At 44.0% G+C, this 9,765-nt stretch overlaps 1 protein-coding gene across 3 annotated transcripts in view; it reads left to right on the top strand.

The window, feature by feature from the left end:
- Window positions 1-1,965: 1,965 nt before the first annotated feature.
- The window catches only part of NUSAP1 (nucleolar and spindle associated protein 1), a 35,140-nt gene continuing 27,340 nt past the window's right edge, over window positions 1,966-9,765 (top strand). For 2 of the 3 annotated variants that reach the window (XM_065064602.1, XM_065064600.1), the window contains exons 1-4: window positions 1,980-2,120; window positions 5,450-5,481; window positions 6,058-6,289; window positions 7,319-7,817. The gene's annotated coding sequence lies outside the window, so the exon portion shown is untranslated. Of the gene's footprint in view, window positions 2,121-5,449; window positions 5,482-6,057; window positions 6,290-7,318; window positions 7,818-9,765 lie in introns of all 3 variants that reach the window. The other variant, XM_065064601.1, reaches the window with a different exon arrangement.

Raw genomic sequence — 9,765 nt, 5'->3', positions numbered from 1 at the left:
AGGGTATTTGTTTTTGCCTCCCCATAGTCTTGTAGCATTGTTCTAATTAAATGGTATATAATAACAATACTACTTTGTGATGTCTGTGCCTATAAGCCCCCACCTTAGAAATCAGTTATTTTTGCTAATGTGCTTTAAGGTGAACATAAATACAAGGAAAACAAACAAAACACCAAAAACCACAATGCACCACCCTCTTCTGCAATAAATCAATACATAAAACAAACCTCAACTATCAGAACCTAACTTTGCTATTAGCTGTATAAATCACGTGGAAGGCACAGTGTTCTGAAATCTACATATTTAACATGGGACTTAAAAGATGGATAACAGTAAGAGAAGGAGTTACAGAGCAAAGATCTTAAATTTATGTTAAATTTTAAAACGTTGAAAACCAAGATGTAGAGATACAAGCAGATCTCCACAAAAGTAATATTTTTAGCATACCTGATTGCTTGTAAAAATCATCTTAGATCTTTTTGAGAACAAAGGTCATTTGTGAAGGTTAAAGTCTGGAAGAGGGATAAGATCATCAGCTCAAGGGTAGTACTAGTTAATATTTCATCTTTGTCTTTTGAAAAAGCAGTATAAGGGATAGGTATTTAAATACAGAAACGTGTTCCAGGCTACTGGGCAGTAGGAAGTAAAGCCTGTTTTCAAGTCGGCAGGCTCACGTTTGTTACATTGAGAATCTCTGGGTGTTTGGCTGCAGAAGTCTATGGTTAAAATGAGCTGTTAAGAGTATTATGGAGACGACAGAAAGCAGAAATAGATTTGATAGCTGATCAATACTGAAAGGAGGGAAATCAGTTGACTTAAACAGCTGTAGACCCTTTAGCTTGGCATCAAGTATGGGCAGAACAAAGGAATCCGAACACACGAGTTGACTCGTGAGAAGCAGGAGTGCAAAACAAAGTAACTTTGGAATGGAAAATTATTTACAGGTCTGATTTCAGTTCTTTGAAACTACATCTTTGGTAGATATTTAAGTTGGCAAAAGTGTTTAGTTTAAGCTGACAATCTGCATTAAAACACTACATAGTAGAAAAACGCGGATTACGTGGATTCAGATTTCCACTGAAACGGCTCGTAGCAGTCTGTGACGAGTCACGGTCGAAGGGGGGTGTTTCTCGGGAGTTTCTGAATGGGTAGGTGCTCCTCCTCACACTGCTCAATACTCTCACCCGTCAGCCTGAAGTGTGAATTACTGCTTTTGACACAAAAGCCGACAGAGTGAATGAAGGTTGGAGCAACCGGGTCGCTCGGTAACCGCGGCTGGTGCAGCGGCCGGCCCGGCCCGGCCCAGCGGGGCTTTCGCACCCGCGGGCCGGGCCGGGGCGGGCGTTGCTGCGGTGAAATGGACGACGGCGCAGCGGCAGCGCCGCCCCGAGCGGTCACTGACGGTCACACCCCGGGGCTCTTCAGAGGAATCCCCGGCCGAGCGGGCCGTGCCTGGGGGTACGAGTGCAGGGGCAGCCCTGAGGCCCCCGTGACGGCCACACGGGGCTGGCCCCGTTCCCCACGGCCGGCTCGGGCCGTGCTGCGGCCAGCCGCCAGCCCCGCGGCAGCTGCTGGCTGGGATGCCGGAGCGGGTCCCGCGCTGGCCCCTCTGCCCTCTTCCCTGGCGAGTGGATCGCCAGGGCTGCCGGGCCGGGGCACCTCACTCCGCGGGCGGGCGGGTGGACGCCCGCTCTCCGGCAGTGCGGGAGAGCCGTTCCCGCCACCGGCCCCTCCCCGTTTGCGAACGGCTCCTTTAAATTCCTGTGGAGGTCACCGGAGGATTCGCCCCAGGCCAGCCCAGCTCGCGCGGCTTGAGCCAATCCTTCTCCAGGCGTGTGCCTCCCCGGGGCCAATCAGAAAGAAAAGCCGTGGAGGCGGGAGGCCAGCGTTCGTGATGGACGGCGCTATGACCAATCACCGCTAAAACTGGACGCCTGATGCATAGAAGTGGCACCCAATAGGGTTACGACGAGTGGGCGGGCCCGGCGTCGCCGGGCGCTGCGAGCGCCCCGCCGGGTGGCCAAGGTAAGGAGGGGAAGATGGCGGAGTGAGAGGAAGAGGCGGAGAGACCGGGGCCGGCCTCGGCCCGGCCTCGGCCCGGCGGCCTTGGCCGCGCTCAGGTGAGTGCGGTACGGAACAACGGCCTCCGGCGCGGGACCGCACCCAGCCCGGTGCCTGGTGTCTCGCACCCTGATTGGGCTGGGCCCGGGCTCCCGCGCGCCCGCCTCCCGCTCCTGCTCCGTGATTGGGCTGGGCCCGGGCACGTTCGCGCCCGCCGCTTTCTGAGGCGCGCGCCGCCCGCCGCCGCTTCCCGGGTCTGGGTCGGGCCGGAGCGGCGAGCGCCACCGGGCGACCCCCGCCCGCCTCAGCCGGCTGAGCGGCCTCCACGCGGGGGTGGCCCCGAGCGTGGCCGGGGAGTGTCCGCGTGGAGGTGGCCGCCTGCCGGGGACACCTGCCGGGGCGCGGGCGGGGAGGTGGGAACGGGCCGGTTCGACCCACCCGCCGCCCTGAAAAGTCCGGGTAACTCGGAAGTGGGGGGCGAGGGCGGGCGGCAGCAGATGGCGGGGGGGGAGCCTGCGCCCCCCGCAGCGGTACCGGCAGCCCGATTGGGAACAGCTGCTGCCGACTGCGGCCGCGGCGAGGAGCAACCGAAATGTGTCATCCCAAATTAGGCTTTCCATCTCCGGCTACGAAAATAGCACCGGTGATAGTTACTGCCCTGTTGTCGTTGTTATGCATGGAATCTGTGTGTTGGAAGGATTTTGCTGACCTGGTAATCGGAGTAGTTACATCCTTCTCTGGTCTCTTTATGTCATACCGACGCAGGAGTGCGCGAAGGGGATGGCTTCCAGGTCACTGGACAAAACCAGAACATACGACTAGTCTGCAGTGCAAAATAAGTTTCATGGAGAATGGGAAGATTATATTGATAGTGGAATTGATTGTAGCCTTATGAATTAACGTGATTGTTGATAGTAAGGTGAAAAGGACTTTAGACATGATGAAACTTACTAAAATCACTGTTTCTTTTTTCCGCGTTACTAACATGCAGGTCAGATATGCCCTAATTTTTCAACTTTGAAGGTATTTTTGTACTATAGAATGCTGCTTGTTTAAGTTAAAAAAAAAAATGTGGAGAGGTGCTTCTTACTGAAAGCAAAAGGATTACTGGCGCTGGCATGAGATTCCTAATATTCTGTATTTTATAACAATTCTTTAAATCTCAAGTTTGTCATAGAATTTTAAGTGACTATGTTTTCAATGTTCATGTCAGATAAAAATAAAAAATTGAAGTGGTTAAATGAGAAGCATAGCTTTAGATCTTGTGGAGACGTGACATGTTGTGTTACACGATCAGATATTGAAGTAATTGTTTGTAACTAGTGAAATAACTCAAAAGAAATATGATAAATGTGTTTGTAGCAACTTGTTCTGAAAGCAGTAGCTGTTCATGAGAAAAATTTCCCAGGGAACATTTTACCAATTTCATGTGCTCTGTTATTCATGTACTAACAGTAATAACAGCTTATGAGCAACATAACATTAAGGCATAGTATGCTGCTACTGATGAATATTCCTATTTATACACCTCTATGTATGAATTGTTAAAATATGCCAGAGGATTTGCCTTTGGCATATTACACATAACCATAACCCTGCTTTATATTAATAAGCTAATAATAAGCAATCAGCTTTCTTTCACGTGAAATTGTACACTGTTTTGGCGGTAAGGAAATTCATCTGGATTAATATTTATTCTTAATTGCTTTGAATGCACAAGAACAGTGAAAAGTAGTATATTAAAAAAAAATATCAGTTTTCTGTTGCCATGGTATATGCCAGATCAGCTCTATGCGCTGCTTTACATTCTTGCCCACAGCGCTGTGAGTCTGCAGTGTGACGGTTTGCACACGCTGTGCATCTTACACTGGTGACCTGGCATTCAGGGGCGTCAAAAACCGTGGGCTAATGAAGGCTAAAAATTCTGACTGAGTGTGAAGAGTTGAGTATTTCTTGAACACCTCCCACCTTCATTCTTCAAAACTAGAAAAGGAACAGTGTTTGAAACAAGTCCTAACATTCTGGAGGTTATATGAATACAAAATGCAAGGGCCTGCACAGACTTTGGAGGATTAAAAAAAAAAACAACAGATAATTTCTCTAAAATAGGATGCAGGGGAGAGGATGTTTCTTTACCTAAACAGCATTCAAGTAACATATGACTAGGGTGTACGTATCATGGAACAGAAAGCTCAGCTGGAAAATAGTCTTCCCTGTTTTCTCTGCTGCTGTAGGAAGTACCAACGATGTGGTAAATATCTGTTGGAGGCCTTTAGTTTATTTTTAATTTTTAAGATAAGCGAAAGAAACCGCAACTTTTCAAAGGTTGGCGTTGGGAACTTTTTCCATTGTGATAAGTGGAGAGTTCCTGATAACTGTTCCTTATCAAATGAATTGTTTTGCGAATCGTTTGCTGTTTGTTCCTCAATCTCTGAAAGTCACATAGTGCTTGGCAGGTTCTTGAGGGAGGACTCGACTGGGAAGGGTCAGAATTGGCAACATGAGAATGGTATAACTACCCTGAAGTAGAGGGCTGGGGATCACCCGTGGACTGCAGTTTTTTGGAAGGTGTGGGTCCCTGGAGCTTGCAGAACTGTGATGTGGTGTGGGAAGGTGGAAGCTCATCATGTGTTGGTGATACTGGGAGTTTTTAATAATGTAAGTTCTGTGTGATGAGATAGTTCTGCTTACAGCAATCCATTATTCTTGGATGTCAGCTCCATTTCCTTGAGAAGGGGCATTATGCTTCATTGCTACAGTGGTTTGTTGTTAGCATGAAAGAGTTTCTTGCCGTACCGGAGGCTGAAATTGTGTCCACCTCAGTTCCTGTGAGGCTGAAACCTGTGTCTGTTGGTGATAGCTCACCGTAACAAGGGCATTAATCTTCAAAACATGCACAATTAAAAAGTAGTTTGGGTAGTGGTATACTTAATGTTCCAGGTGTAGGCAGTCGAGCATGAGCTGTAGGCTCTTCTCAGTAAAGTAGAAAAAAACAGGGAAAAAGGGAATTCAGTACTGTGTAAACTACATTCTCTGGAATGATAACACACGTGATTTTACTCCAGACTTGTTTGTGAACAAAAGCCTTCCAGGCATGTTTTGTGTATATGCTTCTCCTCCCCAGCCTGTTCTTAGTTGGAGTTTGCCTGTCCTGGGTCTTCCATCCTTGGGCCCAATTCACTTCACCATCCTGTCCCTAAACTAAAGGAAGGGGTGGCTGTGATCATTTGAAAAGTGACTTCAGTGTGTTATGCAGAATGTTTAAAGATGTTGACTAGTTCCTAGAGGGTACAGCTCAGCTTTTGTGTCCTGGACAGATAATCGTGTATGATCTGAATAGCTTCCTAGATGCAAATTTAATTTCATGTGTTCATCTCTTTCTCTCTAGGCTCGCTGAGAGAATGTGGATTGAAAAAAATGGTGAGTGAAGCCATGAGGTTATTTAGGTACTAAATATCAGTTACTAAACTTGTCAGGTTTGTTGGCTGATTAAGGTGTTGTGGGTTGGTGGGTTATTTTGGTTGTGTTGGTGTGGGTTTTTTGTTTTTTGTTTTTGTGTGGGGTGGTTTGGTTGTTTTTTTTGGTCCCCGTCTAAATAAATCAGATTTGTGGGATACATTCAGAGGACTGGAATGTTGCCACAGTGTGAGCTTTCAGCTTGGGCTGTGCTTGAAAAAAACTTCGATTTAACTATATATTCTAGTAAGAATAAATGCTTTTAAAGTTGTAAAATTCCTGTCTCATTATGTCATTTTCTCTGCTAAGAGACACTAATTGTGTAATTATATTAACTTGGAGTAGTTATCTTAAAAGTTGTATTTGTTAAACAGTAGAATTGGAAGAAAGATAACCAAATGTCAGTTATCAAATGGAAAAAAGTACATTCAATTTTTTTTTTTTCCAGTGAATGAAATAAAAATAATCTGGTAGTTAAGATGTGTAAGAGGATTGTATATTTTGTTCTAAGCTCTGCTACAAATCTTTGTTTTGTTGCAGCTCTCCAGGTCTCTTTTTTCCCCTTCTTCATAACAAGGATAAGACTTTCCCAACAGTATGAACACGGATGGCCAAGCTCATGATCAGCTGAAATATTTGAGTGCCTCAGAGAGAAAGCGACGGTGATGTGTGCTGTATTTCAGTTTTCACGATCTACTCGCTACTTCTAGCATAGGAATTGAAAACTGTCACCACAAGATTATTTCTGAACTTGATCAACTGAAGTGTTAAGGTAATTAGAATAGGATGAGAAATACAGAGCAAATAGAAGGGGCTAGAAAATATGATGTACCCTCATGTTCTTGTATGTAAGAAAATGAAACCGAAGGAAAAAATAGTCTTTCACATCTCTCATTGTAGTACAGGAGGATGTTAACAAATGCTTCTGGCGCCAGCTATGCAGGAGTGCACCCACGTTACCTTCTGGTGCAGGCTGGCATCAAACTTAAAGCACAAAATTTCTGTCTTAGCAGCTCTTGTGAATAGGTGATACCGGGGAGTGTCACTAATGAAAGACCAGGAGATCAGTGACAAGATGACAGTTGTTGGAGTATGTCTGCACTGTGGATAAGTGGGGAGAGAGGAGTGAAAGTAAGTACCTAGTCTGTGTGATCTCACAACTGTCAGAGGTGCTTTTTTTCCTCTACAGTGGTGACAGTTTTGTAGTTAATTAGGTGATGGTTTATGGTGTCTCTTTGAATTGTAACCTGCTGTAGCAGGATATACTCTCTCTGTGTGCAACGTGCATTCTAGTGCTACCTCAGCGTTGTCATGCTACATGTTTGAGCCCTATAGCTATTATAATTAACACTGGTATATTTATGGATACATTGCTTCTGAGTAAGTGTTTAGTTCAGCATTTCTGTAGTTATTCCTTAGCCAGTTTATGGACATTAAAAGATAGAAAATCTTATAGAGCAGGGGACTATTGCAGTTTGTGAAGCCAGCTAATTTTATCAGGCAGTAGAGTCAGGCTTTTGAAGTAATGAACCTGTGGGCATGTTAATGTCAAATGTATTTTTAGTCTGTTTTCTAAACTACCTCTCTTGCTCTCTTGGTGGTTTTGTTTGTTTGTTGGTTTGGTTTGTTTCTTTGTTTGTGTTGGTTTTTTTTTTTTTGGGGGGGGGGTGGGCGGGTGTTTTTGGTTTTTTTGTGTGGTGGTGGTATTTTGTTGGGGATTTTTATTGTTTGTTTGTTTTAATTTGGGGATTCTATACTCTCTCCTGATATTTGAAAAGGTGATCCTGTTGCTTGCTCATAGGCTGTGAGAGGTGGATGTTTCTCTTCTAGCAAGCAGAACCCTGTCCTTCACTTCCATGGAGCTGAACGAACGAAGATCTCTCCACTTGCTGTTTCAACCATCTCACCCAACATTTGATTCCCCAGATGACTTCTCCCACAGAAGTACACCACCATTTTATCAAAACTCAAAAGCAGAGTAACAGAAATCACCATTTGTTTCCCTGAAGAAACATCTTCTGTGCCAGCTCTTCATCCAGCTTTCGGCATTCTGTTCTGAAATGAGAAATACTTGGTAATCAGATTCAAGTGGAAGCTGGTGTTCTGCACTGACATCTCCTCCTTCATTTTAGGAAGGTTAAGTACTTCACTGTGTCATATTGGAATTCCTAGCAGATGAAGAGTCTGCATGCATTGCCATGACAAACTGTCTTGAAAATCGGCAGCAGGAAGACCAGAACATATTTTCTGCTCTGACATGAGGAAGAAACTTCCCGAACAACTGGGGACATCCCATACAGGTATTTTCTAGTCCAGGACCCAGACTTTGTAGATAGATGTCTTGTTGTCAACTCACATAAAGCAGCTAATGCACAGGAACAAATGCAGAATCACCTTGCGCATAAGTGCATAATCTCAGTCTGCGATCAAAATGTATATTTGCATGTGTAACCCTAAGTAAGTGCTGGATATGAAGAGCTTTCACCAGAAGGATAAGTTACTCTGCACCATTTCAATTTTAGCAAAGAAATATGAAGCTTTAAAGGCCTCTGGGTTGACAGGATGATGATGATGATTAGGTTTATGTTAAATCACTCTCTCCCTCTGGCTTTCTGTGAATCCTTAGCAGCAAAAGGAACAAAAACATTCTATGGTAGAAGAAATGGGGCAGAACTTCTTTCTTTATTAAAGATACTAACTTCTGGTGGGATGGAAGACACCAGAGGTGTGAAGTTGTAGTTTATCCACTCAGCTTCCTTGGCACATTTTCAGCTTTTCATACCACTGACAGAATCAGTTTTTTGATTCTTCCGTGACTGAGAACTGAGATGACCTGTATGTTTCCATCATCTACGTAGAAACAGGCCCAAGAGAGAATGGACTGTTACCCACACAAAAGTAGTTGAGAGTGAGCAGAAACACTTAGGACAGGCCTTTTACTGGTTCCTCATATTCCTTCCCAAACTGAGGCACAATCTGTTGTTCTTATGTTTACACAAGATTCTTTGTCTCCATCATTTGTGATTATATAGGATGTTTTCTGTCATTCTGATACGGGAGAATGTATTGTTTACATGCTCCCTGCTATGGTGTTGTACATGGCAAGTAAGATTTCTTGGCAAAAAAATCACCCAGAACTGGGATATGTATTCAGTTCCACTTCAAATCTGGAACTCTTCTTACTGCACCTTATTCCAAGCTTGTGATTTAGAAGATGTGACTTGCTAGCTTAAAATAGTATTTTCAAATCTGGATCAAATAAAGGTATATAGGTTCTGTTAATAGGTTTTGGAAGATAATAGCATGTTTTGGGGGGTGTTTTAGATTTTATGGTTTGTTCTGTTTTTCCTTTTAGAAAACTCCTGGAGAGAGCCAGACAGCCTGAAAATGGCTGAAAAAGGCAGCAATTGAAATCCTTCTTAAATTTTAATGATAGATTGCAAAGGCAACATTCTGATATTTAAAATGTGGTAACATTTTATGGGACCAAGTTCTGTAGCAGAGTAAAGACAAGTGTTGATGTTGATCCCCATCTTCAGAGCAGTCTTAGCTCTGTGTTTATTTAGACTTGCATTGTAACAGTAAGATTTAATGACAACTTTACCCATTTTTTGTTTCTATGAAGATGAGACATGTAAGTTAAAAGACACTGTGTATCAAAATAATGCCAACTGTAATGAGCAGAGAGGTGCACTAAAATCCTGTGTAATATTGTGATGAGCTGTGCTGCTTTTATTAGTTTAGTTAAGAGTTACGTTGATCTTGATGAGGCAACCACCAGCTTGGTCTGACTTCTGAAATGAACATAGGATTTCTTTGCTGAATACGGTCTGAATTTTCTGGAATTTGAGGCAGGTGCAAAAGCACATTTCCTTGTAGGGCCTCCTTATGTTGAAACTGTTGGGATTTGATGTAGATGTCTGTAGAAGCAGGATCCATCTCTAAGTGATGGAAAATACTGTCAGGATCCTAGGATTGTAAGTGGTTGGGAGGTATCTGGCATAAGCAACATCTGATTTTTTAAATCTTGGAATTTCCTTTTCTTCTTCTGCCTGTAGTTGTCCTGATGTTAGAGCTTGCATAGATTGATGACAAAATACTTGCGGGACAAAAAGGTATTTTTGTTTCTGTGGACATGTACAAAACCTAAGAATTTGGCTAACTAGAGAGTAGACGCTTCAACCTCTTTGAGGTTACAGGAGTAACTCTCAAGGTTTTGAAACCCTGCATTGTAACAAAAAAAATAGA

The sequence above is a fragment of the Columba livia genome, chromosome 5 (genome assembly GCF_036013475.1).
Source record: "Columba livia isolate bColLiv1 breed racing homer chromosome 5, bColLiv1.pat.W.v2, whole genome shotgun sequence".
NCBI lineage: Eukaryota > Metazoa > Chordata > Aves > Columbiformes > Columbidae > Columba > Columba livia.
This window is presented reverse-complemented; position numbering and strand designations above follow the sequence as displayed.